This window comes from Aquarana catesbeiana, linkage group LG06, assembly GCF_042186555.1.
Source record: "Aquarana catesbeiana isolate 2022-GZ linkage group LG06, ASM4218655v1, whole genome shotgun sequence".
In the NCBI taxonomy this organism is placed as follows: Eukaryota; Metazoa; Chordata; class Amphibia; order Anura; family Ranidae; genus Aquarana; species Aquarana catesbeiana.
Window position 1 is genome coordinate 341373450 of NC_133329.1, and position 19870 is coordinate 341393319.

Sequence of the window (19870 nt, forward strand, 5' to 3'; positions counted from 1 at the left end):
CCTGATATAGGTTCTGACCCCTCAACATCCTAGTAAATTAAAAAAAAAAAAAAAATGTGTGCCTTTAGTTATGCCTTAAACGTCTTTGGTTCTTCTGTTGTGAAATATGAAGATGATTTGCTCCATGGCATCTACAGATGTCAGTGAAGACTTCTTTTAAGGCTCATTTTCTGCTTGTTAGGAATGTGAAATACTTTAAAGATCATAGCCTGACTGCAGGTTCACATTAAGCAGTTTCCTACTGTATACTGTACTTATGTATAAAATATATAATGCTCCTACCTGAAGATGATTTATTTGGGCCATGGTTCATTGTAATCTTCCAAATTACACAAATATTATTTGAATCATAAATTGTATTGTTAAAGCTTGCATGCACCAAACGATACCTGGCACTACACATCTAGTATGGTACATGCACAAGATCATGCAAGATCTCATGTATGTGTAGCCAGGTGCTGTGTGAAGCCTTTGGGCTTCCTCTCTCCTCTCATTTCCCTGCTGTGCAGCTTCAGATTGGTTCTGTATGCGCTCAATCCCTCCCCCCCCCCCCCTCCTCCTGGCAGCAGAGAATCTGAGCAAATCAGCAGACTTGCTATGCAGCAGATTCCGGGAAATGTAGTCCTTAAAGGGGCATAATACATTGCAATTTAAGGGAGGCTGATGGAGCTGTGGACTTGACTACCTAGTATTCCCTGCACAACAGAGGAGGAGAGATAGGACTTTTCCCATGCAATTCTGGAAAAATATATGTCTTTTACAAGAGAAAGCCAAGCCATACAGACAGGTGGCCTTGGCTGGGACTGTGCAGTGGCCAGGGTGCCATCTCAGAGCAGTGTTGGGACCAGAGAGTGTGGAGCTATTGCCTTAGCTGAGCCTGTACAGAGATCGTTTGCTCTTGCTGCATCCATAACAGCCTGAAGAGTGAGCTGCAGAGAGATTGTTTGCTAAACTTGGATCAGAACTGGAAGCACACGTTGCTGTGCATGTCTACAGCTAGGAAAAAAAAGCAAAAGTCCTGGGTACCTGAAGGCAGCAGACCGCCAAGTGATCTGGACCAGATTCCTGTGTACCAGGAGTGGTGAGCTGAACATCTGTGCTTAGCTCAACACTGACACAGGTAATGCAATAGAGACTGTTTCTTGTTAAGCTGCCCATAAGTCACCTGTTGCACACTCTTAAAGGGACAGCTACATGTGCACCACCTTACAGAAGGGCCCCACCAATAGTCACTAATATTGACAATTGTGTGCCAGGTGCTTGCAGTCACCTCCAGGGGTGACCTCTTTGTCAGGAACATATATACCCTCCCACCATTGGGGCTGTATGCATAGTGCGCACACTAGGGCCCATATTTTTTGGGGTTAATGTTGATAATTTTACCCTGTTTGCATCAGTTATAATTTTTCTAAGTATCACTACAGTTCAGTTGAATTCCATCTGTATAGCATCTTTAAGCCTGTTCAACTGTCTGTTTATCGACTCAGGCATTGTTTCACTGCATTGCCATAATACATCTGTTTATTCTACCATCCAATGCTTGTGGTCTATTTTCTATGCATTAATATAGAGTGCTAGCTTACTAACCTTTAAGGTACACAGGTGTGTCAGTGGGGTCCGAGCTATTTAAATAGTCATGGCAGAACAGAGAACCCGAAAGAATTCAGCTGCTCCTACGGGGCTAAGCACTGCATACAATTTACTTTAATTATGGTTCAAGTGATCTCTCTAGTTTCACCATTGACATTTGAAAATCAGCAATGGGATATTTAGTGCAGATTGGGGTTCTCATAAGTCAAAGTAAATAGTGGATTATCTGTGCAGCAGTATTGCTAAGTTTTCCATCTTCTAAGTTTGTTAATTATTTGCATTCTTTTATTGGAACATACAGATTCATCTGAATAGAAAAAGACAGATAATACATTTTTGTCAATCAAGCTAGTAATGTTTGCATCATTTATTATAAAGAATTCATTAAGAAATCATATAATGCTTTGTAAATACAAAATGGTGACATTTAATTCAAATATTTTACTGAATAATAAGATGATATAAAATCTTCTTTTGTGCTGTTTTCTGGTCAGCTTGGAATCTCCTGTGGAAAAAAAAAAAGAAATATTAACACTAAAAGAAAGGTTCAATTCACTTTCAACAGCCACAACAGTAAGACCTCTATTAATCTTCTTGTAAAAGTGGTTCTAAGGGCAGAAGGTTTATTACCTTAATGCGGTCCCTGCATTAAAGTAAAAAAAACTTCTGTGTGCAGCTCCCACCTCCAGCCCCCCCCCCCCCCTTATTCTTACCTGAGCCCAATCTCAATCCAGTGCTGTGCCGAGAGCAGCGCCTCTCTCTGCTCTCTTCCTCCTCATGGGCAGATTGATATCAATAGGAGCCGAAGGCTCCTGCTGCTGTCATTCAAATCACGTGACTAGGGGAAGGGCCAAGCCACGCTGTCTGTGTCTTTGGAAATGTGGATCGTGGCTTAGAAGTGTTTTTGTGCACTCTATTTTGACATTTTATTAAAGTGGGAGTTCAGGCAAAACCTAACCAGTGCTAAACCTGCTCTCAGCCACATTCTAAACCTAATCTATCAAACCCTGTAAAGCAAAAATCGCTATACTTACCTATTCTGCATCCGATCCAGTCCAGTCCCAGCATCAGCTGTCAGCGGCGGCTTCGGTGTGGAAACAGGTGCAGGAGAGGCAGCCGACAATGGAATGGGTGACATCACTTCCCATCCACTTCACAGCCGTTGTCAGTCCTCTGCTGCACACAGCTTCTGCCACTGGAAACCGTAACGGATCTGCTGCAAAATAGGTAAGTACAGCGGTTTTTGCTTTACATGGTTACATAGGTTGAATAGAGACAACAGTCCATCCAGTTCAACCTGTGTAGGTGTGTATGTTTTTCATTTCCCATATCCATGTATATTGTTTTCGCTAAGATGTCCATCCAAGAGTCTTTAAAACTATCCATACTTCCTGCCGACACCACCGATTGTGGAAGGTTAAACCGCTTCTCTTCCAGTCTCATCGTGTGGCCCCATGTCCTCTTACACTCCCTGGGACTGAAAAGTTTCATACTTAAGTTGGGATCACCATTGAGATATTTGTATATATCGTTATCATACCTCCTCTCAAATGTCTCTTCTCCAGGGAGAATAAATTTAGCGCTTGCAGTCGTTCCTCATAATTAAGGTTCTCCAGTCCCCATATTAATTTCATTGCCTTTCTCTGGACTCTCTAGCTCCAGCACATCCCTTCTGAGGATTGGTGACCAGAACTGGACGGAATATTCCAGATGCGGTCGAACCAGAGTCTTATAAAGTGTCAGGATTATAGTTTTATCTCTGGAGTAAATTCCCTTTTTAATGCATGTTAATATTCTGCTGGCTTTGGTAGCCACAGCTTAGCTTGATAATGCATGCTATTGCTCAGTCGGTCTTCTACTAGGACACCTAGATCATTCTCCTTCCTGGAAGCCCCTAGGCCTAACTTGCATTTATATTTTTACCCCCAAATGCATTACCTTATATTTTTCAATGTTAAACTTAATTTGCCATGAATTAGCCACTCAGGAAGTAAAGACACTGGGACTTATTCAGAGTGAGGCCTAGTCATGTTCTGATAGTGTGACAGGATTGCTAAAATTGGACAGTGAAGTAGTGTGCTGGAGGAAGTGAGCTGGAAGAAGTGTTCTGAGGTAAAAGTCTGTCAAGTTTAGGGCCAGCCATCTTGTTCTTCTGAGAAGTGTGATGCAGTTACTTTTATTCTACAAAGTACAATTTATCCTATGGGCATCCCATGTGCCTTTTCCCCAACTAAGTTCAATCCCCTAATAAAAACAATAAAAACAAGCAAAATACTGCTCAATGACTGAGAAGTGTGTCTAATGGAGGTCTGGGAGCAGGGTGAAATGTGTGGATGCTGTAACACGTAGCAACCCTGCGGGGCCATTGCTACATAAGCATTTGTGGGGGACTGTATCAAATACTTTTGCAAAATCCAGATATACCACATCCACCGGCCTACCTTTGTCCAGATGGCAGCTCACTTCCTCATAGAATGTTAATAGGTTGGTTTGGCAAGAGCGACCTTTCGTAACCCCATGCTGATTACTGCTAATGATACTGTTTTCATCAGCAAATTCTTGGATATGATCCCTTATCATCCCTTCAAATAGTTTGTAAACTACTGACGTTAGACTTATAGGCCTATAGTTCCCAGGAATAGATCTCTCCTCTTTTTTTGAACATTGGTACCATGTGGGCCTTTCGCCAATCAGCTGGTACCAATCCTGTCAGTATGCTGTCTATGAAGATTAGGAATAGTGGTCTGGCTATAACCTGACTGAGTCCTTTATGGACTCTCTGGTGTAAGCCATCAGGTCCTGGTGATTTATTTATGTTAAGCTTCTCTAATCCTTTCCCAGCTCCGGCCTGTTAGCCACGAAGGGTAGATCCTGTGGCATATTACTAATAATACTGTCGTGGTCGGTATACCCCTCCATTTCCTGTGTGAAGACCAAGGATAAGTAAGCATTTAGCACAGCTGCCTGCTCCTTGTTATCTGTCACAATCTTCCCTGCAATGTCCTTTATGGGGCCTATATGTTCAGTCCTTGCCTTTTTACTGTTAATATATTTTAAAAAACTTCTTGGGATTATTTTTCCTCTCCTCCACTATTTGCCTCTAATAGTCTTTTTTACCCGCCCTGCTTGCATTCTTACACCTCCAATTGCATTCCTTGTACTGTTGGAATGCTGACAATGACCCCTCCGCTTTGTACTTTTTAAAGGCCATTTTTTTTGTCCTTAATATGACATTTTACGTTTTGGTTCAGCCACCCATGTTTAACCTTTGTTCTACTGTATTTATTACTCCTTGGAATGCACTCTGTGACACATTTATTTAATATATTCCTAAAGCATTCCCATTTTTCCTCTGTGTTCCCTGTTTCAAGGATTTGGTCCCACTTAATATCCTGCAGCATTGAGCGCAGTTTAGAAAAATTGACTCTTTTGAAATTTAGTGTACTTGTACTCCCCTTGTGCCTCCCTTTCCTATGATTTATGTGAAATGTAATGATTCTGTGGTTGCTAGTTCCCAAGTTGTCCCATATTTCCACATCTGCAATCAGATCTGTATCATTTGTAATTAAAAGATATAGCAATGCATTACTTCTAGTCGGGGAATCCACCAATTGAGACATGAAGTTGTCCTGTAGAACATTTAAGAAATGGCGGGTCTTTAATGAGTGGGCTGACCCTTCCGCCCAGTCAATGTCAGGATAGTTGAAGTTCCCCATTATGATGACATTTCCCTGTCTTGCTGCCATTTCTAACTGTGAGAGGAGATCCAACTCCACCTCTTTTCTCAGGGAAGGGGGACTGTAACATACCCCCACTTAGTAATTTGTCGCTTACATCCACCCTGTTGAGTTCCACCCATACAGACTCCACCTCCCCCCTTGCCCCATCACTGATGTCGTTCCGCTCTTCTACCCGTAAATCATTCCTGATTTATAGACACAACCCTCCCCCTCTCCTACCCTCCCTGTCCCTCCGATACAAGGAATACCCCTGGATGTTGTCAGCCAATCATGTGAGCTGTCAAACCAAGTTTCAGTTATTCTCATGAAGTCCACATCCTCCTCGTGTAATAGCAGCTCAAGTTTCTCCATTTTGTTGACTAGGCTCCTGGCATTTGTGAACATTCCCCATAGTTTTGTATTGGTGCATATTTTTTTTTTTCCATATGATTTCCCAGGCTTCGTTTTTAAATTGGCGACTCATTAACCCCAGGATTAGATGTAATTGATATAAACTCACTAGTATTCCCCCCTGTTCTATGCTCACTGCCAGCTATCGCTACCTCTAAACCCCCCCCCACACCTAGTTTAAAATACCCTCCAACTTTGTGGCCATCTTTCTTCCCATAACTGTAACATCCCGATTAAGGTGCAGCCCTTCCTTACTAAAGAGCCAGTAACCCAATGAGAAGTCAGCCCAGTTCTCCAGGAACCCAAACCCCTCTTTTCTACACCAGTTCCTCAGCCACTTGTTCAGTTTCCTACTCTCCTGCTGCCTCTCTGGTGTGGCTTGAGGCACAGGTAGTATTTCAGAAAAAATCACCTTGGAGGTCCTTCTCCTCAATCTATTCCCTAAGTCCCTGAAATATTTTTTTTAGGACTCTTCACCTTACTCTTACTTTGTCATTGGTGCCAACGTGTACCACGACAGCCGGGTCTTCCCCAGTCCCAACCAATAATCTGTCCACCCGCTCCACGATGTGCCGAACCCGAGCGCCCGGTAAACAACATACTGTTTGGTGGGCATGGTCTTTTTGACAGATTGCCCTCTCTGTCCTTCTTATAATTGAGTCCCCTACTACCAATACCTGTCTAAACTTTCCTGCATTTCTGCCCCTCTAATTACTGGAGCTGCCACCTCCCTGGCAGCTAGAGGAGGGCGCCTGCTCCAGCACTGTCACCTCTGAGCTTATATTCCCAGCATCATGCAACTTGGCATATTTGTTGGGGTGTGCCAAATCAGGACTGGCCTCCCTAGCACTCTTCCCTCTACCCTTCCTTCTAGTTACCCAGCTACCTACCTCTGACTCCTGTGCCTCCATGTCTCCAACCTCCTCTACACTGGCCCCCACCAGCACCTGCTGGGTAATGTCCAAACTCCTTTCCAGGTTGTTGATGCTGAGCAGTATTGCCACCTTGTTTTCTAGATCCAGGAACTGCGCTTTCAGAGAAACAACTAGCTGACATCTTGCACAGCAGTATTCGCCCTCGATTAGTTAATCAAGGAACGCATACATGGAGAAGGATGTGCACTGTGTGGCATCACCAATCACCAGTTCCAGTGACCAGTTCCTTTATGGGGTCTCCATGTGGCCGTCATACTTGGGTGGAGAAAATATTGCACTTATATGATATTTTGTATTTTATGTTTGAATATGTTCTATGTTTATATATTTTGATATACATTTGATTTATTGAGACATTTTATATATACCCAACAGTAATTCTCTTAGCTCCTGAAGAAGCGTTTTTCATACGCGCAATATGTCGAGCTAGCAAGAACATACCTACCTGGACCTACAATCCGCCCCCAACTTGTCTCTTCACATCCATAATCGGAACACCTGCTTGGAAGTTTGTTCCCCATCCCTTTTCTGGATGCGTTATTGTTTACATGTATTACATTAAGTGGTGTTTTGGGTGTATGTAGGGTAGAAAATACTAAGTATATGCAAACATTTTTTCTATGTATTTATTTCTTGCTCTTATTTTTTGTAGATTACAATCAAATAAAACCACTTTTATCTTTTATAGATAGTATACCTGTGTGCCTTGAAAGTCCATTTTTTAGTTGTTATAGATTTACAAGTCCAATATTGGGACGTTGGCACACTACTACTGATGTACCTACAGTGTCACCCTGTTTTTAGGTACACACTCAATTGGGAATTTCTCAAATTCATCAAGAAACTATCTGTGTTTTTTTTTGTGTGTGCGGCTGCTCTGCTTCCCCTGTACTGCCTGTCAGCTCTTGCAGTCTTTATAGGCTTAACCACTTCAGCCCCGGAAGATTTGACCCCCTTCATGACCAGAGCACTTTTTGCGATTCGCACTGCATCTCTATAACTGACAATTGCGCGGTCGTGTGATGTGGCTCCCAAACAAAATTGACATCCTTTTTTCCCCACAAATAGAGCTTTCTTTTGGTGGTATTTGATCACCTCTGCGGTTTTTATTGTTTGCACTATAAACAAAAAAATAGCGAAAATTTTGAAAAAAAACGCATTATTTTTTACTTTTTGCTATAATAAATATCCTCAAAAAATATATAAAAAAAAAAAATATTTTTTTTCCTCAGTGTAGGCGATACGTATTCTTCTACATATTTTTGATTAAAAAAATCGCAATAAGCGTTTATTGATTGGTTTACGCAAAATGTATTTTTTTACTAGTAATGGCGGCAATCAGCGATTTCTATCATGACTGCGACATTATGGCGGACACATCGGACACTTTTGGTGCGATTTTGGGATCATTCACATTTATACAGTGATCAGTGCAGTTAAAAATGCATTGATTACTGTGTAAATGTGACTGGCAGTGAATGCGTTAACCACTAGGTGGCGCTGTAGGGATTAAGTGTGTCCTAGGGAGTGATTCTAAATGTGGGGGGGAGGGGCTGTGTGTGTGACACTACACTGATCACCGTTACCGATTACAGGGAGCTTTGGTTAGTGACAGTATCATTAGGTAGAACGGGAAGATGCTTATTTACATTAGCATCTCCCCGCTCTTCCTCACGTGAGACGATCGCGGGTATCCCCGCGGACATCGAGTCCGTGGGACCCGCGATCACGGTCATGGAGCTCCCGGCGGGCACGCGCTCGCAAGCCGCCTCTTAAAGGGCAACATACAGGTATGTTAATCTGCTTGTACGTGCCCTTCTGCCACAGTATATCTGCGTGAGGCGGTCAGGAAGCAGTTAAATACAGTAGATTGGGTTTAGAATGTGACAGAGAGCAGGTTTAGAGTTTGTTCGGATTTGCCTGGACTTACACTTTAAGCTTTAAAGACAATGCAGTGTGATAATGTGAAAAGAAATAGCTCACAAAGTATACTGTTTATTATGTTCCATAACATCACAGACAACCTAAAGGCATCTTGCAAGCATGTAATTTAAAAGACTGGCGTTTTTTTTCCCATGTTGCCCTTAAAGTTGTACTAAAAGTAGAACCCTTTCCCCACTGCATGGTATTTAAAACATTTTTTTGCATTGGAACTACTAACCTGTGTCAGTCCCAAGCTCCGCATACCCTTTTTTTAAACAATCCGTTGCTTATGAGCCTTGAAAATAGGACAATTAATTATCAAGATTTAGCCCCCCAGGTTTTAATAGGGTTTGATTTTATATTCAGCATTTTCGGACTTTACGCAGGATTCTGCAAACTCTCTGCGAACCAAACTCTGCAGCTTTTGCTCATCCCTACAGATCGGCTCGGTTTCAACTGATGTTGCAGAAGATTGTAACTAACTGTCATTTTTTGATACAAAACTAAACCATCCTCAGAAACCCAGTCCTTTTCAAAGGTCTTTTGAAGACCAACACAAGACAACATAACCCTCTTTAAAAAAACACTGGAGCACTGAGGGTGCACTTTAGAAGGTATAATAGCACGGATACTAATTGGTGGTATCTATGAGCGGGGAAATCTCTGCTGAATAACAATAATTAATGGGGCGTTTTCCTAATTTCTTGCTAAATCTTTGCCGTTAATATTGTTTTTGTTTTTTAAGATTAATTAAATTAATGTATTTTCTTTAAGCAGAAAAATACAGCTGCAGGCTGTGGCTATGGGAACACATGTCAAGCTTTGGCTGGGACATCTGTGAATATCCTCAGAGATTTCCCAAGTAGTGCCATGTACTTAGATTAGGCCCCAATCTGAGCTTTGATGTTTCACAGTTGTGTTGTGTTAGAAAGACTGTATTGTTCACAGGTCTCAATATGGAAGAGATCAAACTTTGCCCTCTTCAATTTGCAGAGATTTTCTCCTTGTAACCCGAAACTCACCCTTTGCATTTGATGCAGCAATTTTATAGGTTAGGAGAAGCGGAGTTACAGATGCTGTTGCCTAAGGGCAGATATATGTAAAGTGGGCAACACATTTAGTGTGAGAGTGTCTGTGTGCGGTAAACCTTCTTAAGACCTAAGCACTTAACCCTTTCATGACCAGTCTGATCTATAATACCAATGAATGACTCAAATATTTCCAACAGACATTTTTAAATGTTTTGCACAGCTATTTCTATGTTTTACAAAGACTTTATTCATGTTTGATTTGGGATCTGACATTTTATTACATTTTGTGTCATTCGTGGACAGCGCATGGTGATGTCTACCATCAACATTTAGCAGTTCAAATAAATTGGCTTGCACTGAGACAAGGTGTTCATGAGCAATAGATTGCTCTGAAAGAGCACAGAATGATGTGAAGGAAAGAACCTATGGCAGCCAATCAGAAATATATTTTTTGGGTTCAGTTATTTGGTGAGTTTGAATTACTGCACTTTGCTTATTTGGAAGTGATACACTGTTTATTTTTTTTTGTTTGTTTGTTTGTTTGACTATCTTGTTCATCTTTCTGTAATAGCACAGCTAATTTAAATTAAAAGTTATATAATTTAATTTAATTAATTTAATAACTGTATTTAATTTCATGAAACTGATCTGCTTTACCTGTTTATCTTAAAAAACAACCCATCAAGATGATCATATGTTCTATAAATGTTCCATAAATAAAGACTATTGCCCCGTACACACGACTGGACATTCCGACAACAAATCCATGGATTTTTTTCCGAAGGATGTTGGCTCAAACTTGTCTTGCATACATATGGTCCCACAAATGTTCTCGGAAATTCTGAACGTCAAGAACGTGGTGACGAACAAAACGTACTACGCGGCTCTTCTGCTTGATTCCGAGCATGCGTGGACTTTTGTGCGTTGGACTTGTGTACACACGATCGGGATTTCCGACAACAACATTACATTACTATGTAATAACAAGTTTTGTTGTCGGAAAATTTGAGAACCTGCTCTCAAACATTTGTTGGCGGAAAGTCCGACAGCAAATGTTCTGTGGAGCACACACACGGTTGGACTTTCCGACAACAAGCTCACATCCAACATTTGTTGTCCGAAAGTCCGATTGTGTGTACGGGGCATTAATGTTCCACAAATAAAGAAACACACTATGTGGCTTTAAATCTAAAATCTGCCATGTCAGACAATCCACATGTGTGGTCAGAAACAAAAAAAGGCAAATGTGAGAAGCCACATATGGTCAGCAGGTTTAAAGAGCGGAATACTCCTGGAAGCTTATTAAGATTCACAAAGCTAATGCAAACATTCTCTCCAGCCTCTGAGCCTGGCTCAATCTGTCTGTGTAATGTGAGATGCACTGTACCCATTTTATGATTCGTTTTGAAGGCATATGGATAGTAAGCAAGGTAATTGTAGTTCTGTATCAATAAAACTCTGCCCAGTGGGCAGTCAACTAAACAGAGATGACCGAGACAACACTGCAAAATAGACCCCTCTGAAGTGTTATGAACATGTGACAATCTCTAGCAAAACACATGGTGCTAATAAGATAGAAACAAAACATTTGCTCAGAGCAAGAAAGAGTATAATGCAAGTAATCAAGAGGTGCTCATACATCCACAAATAACACAGGTGGTCCGGTCCCTAAAGACCAAGTGTGCCACACCTTGCAGGATTTGTTCTCACTTTTCAAATTCAACAGAAAACATAAATATCTAATTTCTGCATTACATATTACATCTGTATAATTTATTATTAATCTAGACAATCATATATATATATATCTATATATATATAGACAAACAGACAAAGAGTTGGGGGGGGGGCACACCCTAAACCTGAATATCTAAAGTTGGTGCTGCTATAAACACGTATATATACCGGTTAGGGATGAGCTTCGAGTTTGAGTCAAACTCATGTTCGACTCGAACATCAGCTGTTCTCCAGTTTGCTGAACAGCGAACAATTCGAAAGCCGCAGAACACCCTTTAAAAGTCTATGGGAGAAATCAAAAGTGCTAATTTTAAAGGCTTATATGCATGGTATTGTCATAAAAAGTGTTTGGGGACCTGGGTCCTGCCCCAGGGGACAAGGATCAATGCAAAAAAAAGTTTTAAAAATGGCCGTTTTTTCAGGAGCAGTGATTTTAATAATGCTTAAAGTGAAACAATAAAAGTGTAATATTCCTTTAAATTTCGTACCTGCGGGGTGTCTATAGTATGCCTGTAAAGGGGCGCATGTTTCCCGTGTTTAGAACAGTCTGACAGCAAAATGACATTTCAAAGGAAAAAAAGTCATTTAAAACTACCTGCGGCTATTAATGAATTGCCGGTCCGACAATACACATAAAAGTTCATTGATAAAAATGGCATGGGAATTCCCCACAGAGGAACCCTGAACCAAAATTTAAAAAAAAAATGACGTGGGGGGTCCCCTTAAATTCAATACCAGGCCCTTCAGGTCTGGTATGGATATTAAGGGGAACCCCGGCCAAAATAAAAAAAAAAAAATGGCGTGGGGTCCCCCTGAAAATCTATACCAGACCCTTCAGGTCTGGTATGGATTTTAAGGGGAACCCCGCGCCAAAATTTTTTTAAAAAATGGCGTGGGGTCCCCCCCAAAAATCCATACCAGACCCTTATCCGAGCATGCAACCTGGCAGGCCGCAGGAAAAGAGGGGGGGACAAGAGAGCGCCCCCCCTCCTGAACCGTACCAGGCCACATGCCCTCAACATTGGGAGGGTGCTTTGGGGTAGCCCCCCAAAACACTTTGTCCCCATGTTGATGGGGACAAGGGCCTCATCCCCACAACCCTTGCCCGGTGGTTGTGGGGGTCTGCAGGCGGGGGGCTTATCGGAATCTGGAAGCCCCCTTTAACAAGGGGACTCCCAAATCCCGGCCCTCCCCCCTTTGTGAAATGGTAAGGGGGTACAAAAGTACCCCTACCATTTCACAAAAAAACTGTCAAAAATGTTAAAAATGACAAGAGACAGTTTTTGACAATTCCTTTATTTAAATGCTTCTTCTTTCTTCTATCTTCTTTCTTCCATCTTCTATCTTCCTTCGGTTTCTTCCTTCATCTTCTTCTTCTTCTGGTTCTTCTGGTCCTTCTGGTTCTTCCTCCGGTGTTCTCGTCCGGCATCTTCCTCCGCGGCGTCGGCGTCTTCTTCCCTTCTTCTCCTCGGGCCGCTCCGCATCCATGATGGCATGGAGGGAGGCTCCCGCTGTGTGACGCTTCTCCTCTTTTGACGGTTCACCCGTTACGTAACCCCGCCTCCTTCTGACGTCACGGGGAATGCCACAGGGAAGTCCCGTCAAGTCCCCGTGCATCAGAGGGGGGCAGGGTCACCGGGTGGCCCTGCCCCCTGTTATTTAAGAACCGTCAGAAGAGGAGAAGCGTCGCACAGCGGGAGCCTCCCTCCATGCCATCATGGATGCGGAGCGGCCTGAGGAGAAGAAGATAAGAAGGCGCCGCGGAGGAAGATGCCGGACGAGAACACCGGAGGAAGAACCAGAAGAACCAGAAGAAGAAAATGGAGGAAGAAACCGAAGGAAGATAGAAGAAAAAAGAAAGAAGAAGCATTTAAATAAAGGAATTGTCAAAAACTGTCTTTTGTCATTTTTAACATTTTTGACACTTTTTATGTGACATGCCCTTACCATTTCACACAGGGGGAGGGCCGGGATCTGGGGGTCCCCTTGTTAAAGGGGGCTTCCAGATTCCGATAAGCCCCCGGCTCGCAGACCCCCACAACCATGGGCAAGAGTTGTGGGGATGAGGCCCTTGTCCCCATCAACATGGGGACAAGGTGTTTTGGGGGGCTACCCCAAAGCCCCCTCCCAATGTTGAGGGCATGTGGCCTGGTACGGTTCAGGAGGGGGGGCGCTCTCTCATCCCCCCTCTTTTCCTGTGGCCTGCCAGGTTGCGTGCTCGGATAAGGGTCTGGTATGGATTTTTGGGGGGACCCCACGCCATTTTTTTAAAATTTTGGCGCGGGGTTCCCCTTAAAATCCATACCAGACCTGAAGGATCTGGTATAGATTTTGAGGGGGACCCCACGCCATTTTTTTTTTAAATTTTGGCCAGGGTTCCCCTTAATATCCATACCAGACCTGAAGGGCCTGGTATGGAATTTAGGGGGACCCCCCACGTCATTTTTTTTTTAAATTTTGGTTCGGGGTTCCCCTGTGGGGAATTCCCATGCCGTTTTTATCAATGAACTTTTATGTGTATTGTCGGACCGGCAATTCATTAATAGCCGCAAGTAGTTTTAAATGACTTTTTTCCTTTGAAATGTCATTTTGCTGTTAGACTGTTCTAAACACGGGAAACATGCGCCCCTTTACAGACATACTATAGACACTCCCCAGGTACGAAATTTAAAGGGATATTACACTTTTATTGTTTCACTTTAAGCATTATTAAAATCACTGCTCCCGAAAAAACGGCCATTTTTAAAACTTTTTTTTGCATTGATCCATGTCCCCTGGGGGGGCGGGACCCGGGTCCCCAAACACTTTTTATGACAATAACTTGCATATAAGCCTTTAAAATGAGCACTTTTGATTATTCATGTTCGTGTCCCTTAGACTTTAACGGTGTTCGCATGTTCGAACAAATTTTTTGCCTGTTCGCAAGTTCTGGTGTGAACCGAACAGGGAGTTGTTCGGCTCATCCCTAATACTGGTAAATAGAACCACAAAGAATAGCGCACACATACAAAAATGCAAAAGGAGTAACTTTTATATCTTACAAGGATGCTTAAAAGCACCTAATCTAACCTATTTACTCATTAAGATGCTTAAGGTGCTTTTAAGCAGCCTTGTAAGATTTAAAAGTTACACCTTTTGCAATTTTGTATGTGTTTGCTGTTCTCTCTTTTAAACACAAAAAAAAAGGAAATACAGATAGCCTAATTGTATTGCATACATGGGAGTTTAATGTCATATTAGCCAATATGAGAACTGAACTTGTTTATATTATTATTATTCAAATCTTTAAAAAGTTATTTTATGTAAAAAAAAAAAGAAGGCAGGATTACTAAAGAGAATTACTGTTACTACTAAAAGGCTTCTGTCAAATGCTCATTGACACAAAGTAAGACTGACAGGCAAATGAGCTCTATTAAATCCCTATTGAGTTCCTACGATTATTATCTATTGTGCTCCCCCAGGCAATAAGTCCTTGTTCACCTTAAGCGACTGTTTCCTTCCTGTTACCCCAACAATCACGCCTCCAGCCTCTGGGTTTCTCCAAACAGCTTTCATCTTGCCTCATTTGACTAACTGTGATTGACAGACTTCCTAAAGACCCATGTTTGTTCCTCCCAGTCCGCCCAACCTTTATAAGAAGAAAAAGTGTCGTACAATGAAAGGGGTTATAGATTACATTTAATGAGTTGTTCTCGTGTATACACAACCATGTGCTGTCACTAGGCTACAAAGCCATGGCTGAACACAGAGTTGACAGTCTTCTCTAATTTCCAGGGAAGCTTAGGCCCTTATGATTGTTCAGCTGCATAGATAGGTTCTCTCAATAAAAAACTGGCACAATGAAGAATGAATGTGTTGCCCTTGGAAACAACAACCACAAATTTTACTAAAAGGGAACCTGTGCCCAGATTGCATGTTAAAATATTTACATATCGTGAATAAAAGCACTTTAAAACAAGCCCTCATTTTCTTCTGTAGCGATAGGCATTATGGAAAAAATCATCTTTAAAATTCACAACAGGCACTGAAATCTCATCTTCTTTTCCATTTACTTTTTAAACAGAATAGAATCTTCTTAGCCTTCCAATGTAAACAAATGACAAGTGCTTGTATGTTGTTGTGCATTAGAGCAGTCTTTTTCAAATATTTCAACACACAGTAACCTTTGAAATAACATTCCGGTATCAGGGAACCCCTGTTAAAAATTACTTTATCTACAACTCATGATACAGACTTATGGGCCGTACACACAATAGGATTTTCCGACAACAAATGTTGGATGTGAGCTTGTTGTCGGAAAGTCCGACCGTGTGTATGCTCCATAGAACATTTGTTGGCGGAATTTCCGCCAACAAATGTTTGAGAGCAGGTTCTCAAATTTTCCGACAACAACACTTGTTTTCGGAAATTCTGAGCGTGTGTACATAATTCCAACGCACAAAAGTCCACACATGCTCGGAATCAAGCAGAAGAGCCGCACTGGCTATTGAACTTCATTTTTTTTGGCTTGTCGTACGTGTTGTACGTCACTGCGTTCTTGACGTTCGGAATTTTCCGTCAACATTTGTGTGACCGTGTGTATGCAAGACAAGCTTGAGCCAAAATGCTTAAGAAAAAAAGCCACGGTTTTGTTGTCGGAAAATCCTATCGTGTGTACATAGCTTTAGAGTTTCTTTTGTGATCTTTGGGTATACTGTAAATTATTTCACAGTACAAGCAGCTATAGAGGTCAGTGTGGTCTTATTTCTCCGCTCTAATACATCCCAAAGGTGCTGTATCGGGTTGAGGTCAGGCCAGTCAAGTTCTTCCACCCCAAACTTGCTCATCCAGACTATATTGGCAAAAGTATTGGGTCGCCCCTCCAAATAATTTGGTGGAGAGGGGATTATGGTGTGGGGTTGTTTTTCAAGGGTTGGGCTTGGCCCCTTAGTTCCAGTGAAGGGAACTATTAAGGCGTCAGCATACAAAGACATGTTTGACAATTTCATGCTCCTAACTTTGTGGGAACAGTTTGGGGATGGCCCCTTCCTGTTCCAACATGACTGAGCACCAGTGCACAAAGCAAGCTTCATAAAGACATGGATGAGCGAGTTTGGGGTGGAGGAACTTTTAAAGCTGAACTCCAGACAATGAACTCTGAAAGCACTGCCTAAAAAAGGCAAGTAAAAGACAAATGCCTAGTCACCAGTATTGTCTATGCTTTCCCTGAAGCTTAACCTTTTCTATTACAACACACCTGTGTGGAGGTGGCCATCTTGGTAGAGACAGGGCTTTGGTTTCTTGTGTCTGAGACTCCAGCAAGAAGAACAGTAAGCAGCACAGTAGTGACTTCACAAACCTTGCTCCAAAATTACTGAGACTATCCATCAGAGGCAGCAGTGCCTGGTTAGATCTCATACTGCGGATATACAACTGTAGTCACATGAGAGTCTAGGCATTTCCAAATACCAGAAAATGTACTACTAATTTTCAGGAGGGATTCAAGCCATAAGGTACATTTTAGGGTACTGCTTAGGCACAATTACCATTTTTAGATGTTCTCTACAGAATGTTAAATCTGCACATTTTAAAACGGTGTTCCAGCTGCTTTTTTTTTTAAAAGTCAGCAGCTACAAACATTGTAGCTGCTGACTTTTAATAAGGACACTTACCTGTCCAGGGAGCCCGCGATGTCGGCCCCCCGAGGCAGATCTGTCCATCGGATCGGATGCAGGCGTCACCATTCCAACTAAGGGAAACTGGCAGTGAAGCCGTAAGGCTTCCAAATGCGCGAGTCCCGCGGCACTTTGTGAATGGCCAGTTTGTCTTCTGGGACACACACAGGTCCCAGAAGACAACGGGGGTGCTTGTCGAAGAAGAGGACGTGACGTCCTGGGCCGCGGCCCGGCTGATTCGGTAGTACACCTGTACTTTAAAAAAGGTACTATTGGTAAAAAATTAATATTTCAATATCCAAAAACGAGGGGTGGAGAGGTGTCTTTCATTTAAGACCGCCTCTCAAAAGTACGTGGAACTTCGCTTTAAGCAGACAAGGAAAAAATGCAGTTTTATACATATTTTTGTAATGTATTTATTATAGTCAGGACTTAAAAATAAATAAAAATATAAATATTGTTTAAAACCAGGTATATATATGAGCTGTAGCCTCCTTTATCATGTTTACCATTGTATATTAACTGATACAATGCTATAGGAAGCCTTATGTTTTCAGGACTCAGAATTTAATGTAGTGACTCATCCCTTGTCACACAGCACATTACCAGGTTTTAACCACTTCCAGACCGCCCACCGTCGTTATACGTCGGCTGTTTGAAGAGGAGTGTCGTTGTTATGGCAGCAGCTAGCTGCCATAACCCCGGTATCCTCTTCTTCAGTGAGTGGTCCGGTTTAAGGTAAAAGTGGTCTCTGCGGCAAATTCACCGCAAGATCACTTTTATCGGTGGCAGGAGAGGGGGCCCCCCTCCCGCCGCTCTCCGGTGCCCTCCGACGCTTACCGCAGCCGTCGGCAGTGGCAGAGGCGATCAGGTCCTTCTTGTGGCCTGACATGGAGACAAGTGAGGGGAAGATGGCCCCCACCCGCCTCCATATCATTACAGGGAGGAAACAACGTCAAAACTTCACTACCGCCCATAGCTCTTAAAGGGACATTTTTTTTCATTTTTTTTAAATGACAAATTATTTAAAAATTTTTTATTGCATTTTAGTGTAAATACGAGGTCTGAGGTCTTTTTGACCCCAGATCTCATATTTAAGAGGTCCTGTCATGCTTTTTTTCTATTACAAGGGATGTTTACAGTCCTTGTAATAGGAATAAAAGTGACACAATTTAAAAAAAAAAACAGTGTAAAAATTTTTTAAAAAAGGTAAAATAAATAAGAAAAAACATTTTTTAAACGCGCACCGTTCCGATGAGCTCGCGTGCAGAATCGAACGCATACGTGACTAGTGCCCGTATATTAAAATGGTGTTCAAACCACACATGTGAGGTATCGCCGCGATCGGTAGAGCGAGAACAATAATTCTTCCCTCTGTAACTTAAAACATTCAACCTGTAGAATTTTTTAAATGTTGCCTATGGAGATCTTTAAGGGTAAAAGTTTGTCGCCATTCCATGAGCGAGCGCAATTTTGAAGCGTGACATGTTTGGTATCAATATACTCAGCATAACATTATCTTTCACAATATAAAAAAAATTAGGAAAGTTTACTGTTGTCTTATTTTTTAATTCAAAAAAAGTGTATTTGTTCCAAAAAAAGTGGGCTTGTAAGACCGCTGCGTAAATACGGTGTGACAGAAAGTATTTCAACGACTGCCATTTTATTCTCTAGGGTGTTAGAAAAAAAATGTATGATGTTTGGGGGTTCTAAGTAATTTTCTAGCAAAAAAACCCTGTTTTTAACTTGTAAACAACAAATCTCAGAAAGAGGCTCGTCATTAAATGGTTAATCAGACAAAGGGAGCTGCAAAGCAAGCAGCCTATGCTGTTATCTTATAACCCATAGTGCTCAGGGAATCCTTTGTCAAGTACAGTATTATATGTTAGATTTTTTTTTTCTTTCAAGAAAAATATAGACTAAGAACATATTGCAGCTCTGCAGATCTTAAGGGGAGGGATAGAAATAATAAAAAATAAATAATAGTGCTATTTGCTGTACAGTATATGAGCGCATCCCTGAAAATCTTCAGGGATGTTTTATTAGACACTCCTGTATTTGAAGACAACAGATCCACAAAAAATATATGCAAATTTAGTTGACTAAAGTCAGGCATGCATCCCTATAAGACTATTATCTGTTGATCTAAAATACTCTCATGTACAGGAGACCATGGATTAATTAAAAATGATTTTAAAATGTTTCAATGAAAATGGTAAAGTTGTATTGTTTAAAAAACTACTCTGTTGCTATACGTGAATTTTTAGGCAAGCCATACCTGTAAAATAGGACAGTAAATACACATTATTTCTGCTGCCAGTGTGTCCAAACTCCACTATAATGTAGAGAAATTTTCTGCTGAAGTCCACACAGAAAAGACACTTATGGGAGCTCTTAATTGCAGACACACAACTAGCGCAGATTCCTGTAGTTGGAACATAATGGCCTTTAATGATGGATAAGAGCTTTGGCAAAAACAGCCGTCCTAATGGGTTCAGTTTAAATCATTTAATGTCTCTTTCATTTGATATGTTTTTACATTACTACACATCTAAATTGCTTTTTCGACATACAGATTATAGTAAATTTAGATTAAAGGGTAATATTTTTATACATAAATGTGAATGTGACCATCTAAATGTTAATAATTTAATCATTGCCTGTTAATATATTGAAAGGCTACTTTTGTATGAATTTGTAAACACCAGACCCTCTGTAAGCACTTTATCACCTGTCTGGAGCGCACACAGAAGCAGAGCCAAACTCCTGGAGAGGCCCACATAGTGACTACATATTAGGCTCCTGCTTCAACAAATCCTTTCCCAAGTGGGAACCTCACTTGATCTGTTACCAATATCTATTATAGGAAC

The 19870-nt window shown here is 41.6% G+C and overlaps 1 protein-coding gene across 3 annotated transcripts in view; it reads right to left on the reverse strand.

The window, feature by feature from the left end:
- Nucleotides 1-1996: 1996 nt before the first annotated feature.
- MYO3B (myosin IIIB) overlaps nt 1997-19870 on the reverse strand; it is a 635651-nt gene continuing 617777 nt past the window's right edge. For all 3 annotated transcript variants that reach the window (XM_073633937.1, XM_073633938.1, XM_073633935.1), the window contains exon 35: nt 1997-2095. The gene's annotated coding sequence lies outside the window, so the exon portion shown is untranslated. The remainder of the gene's footprint in view (nt 2096-19870) is intronic.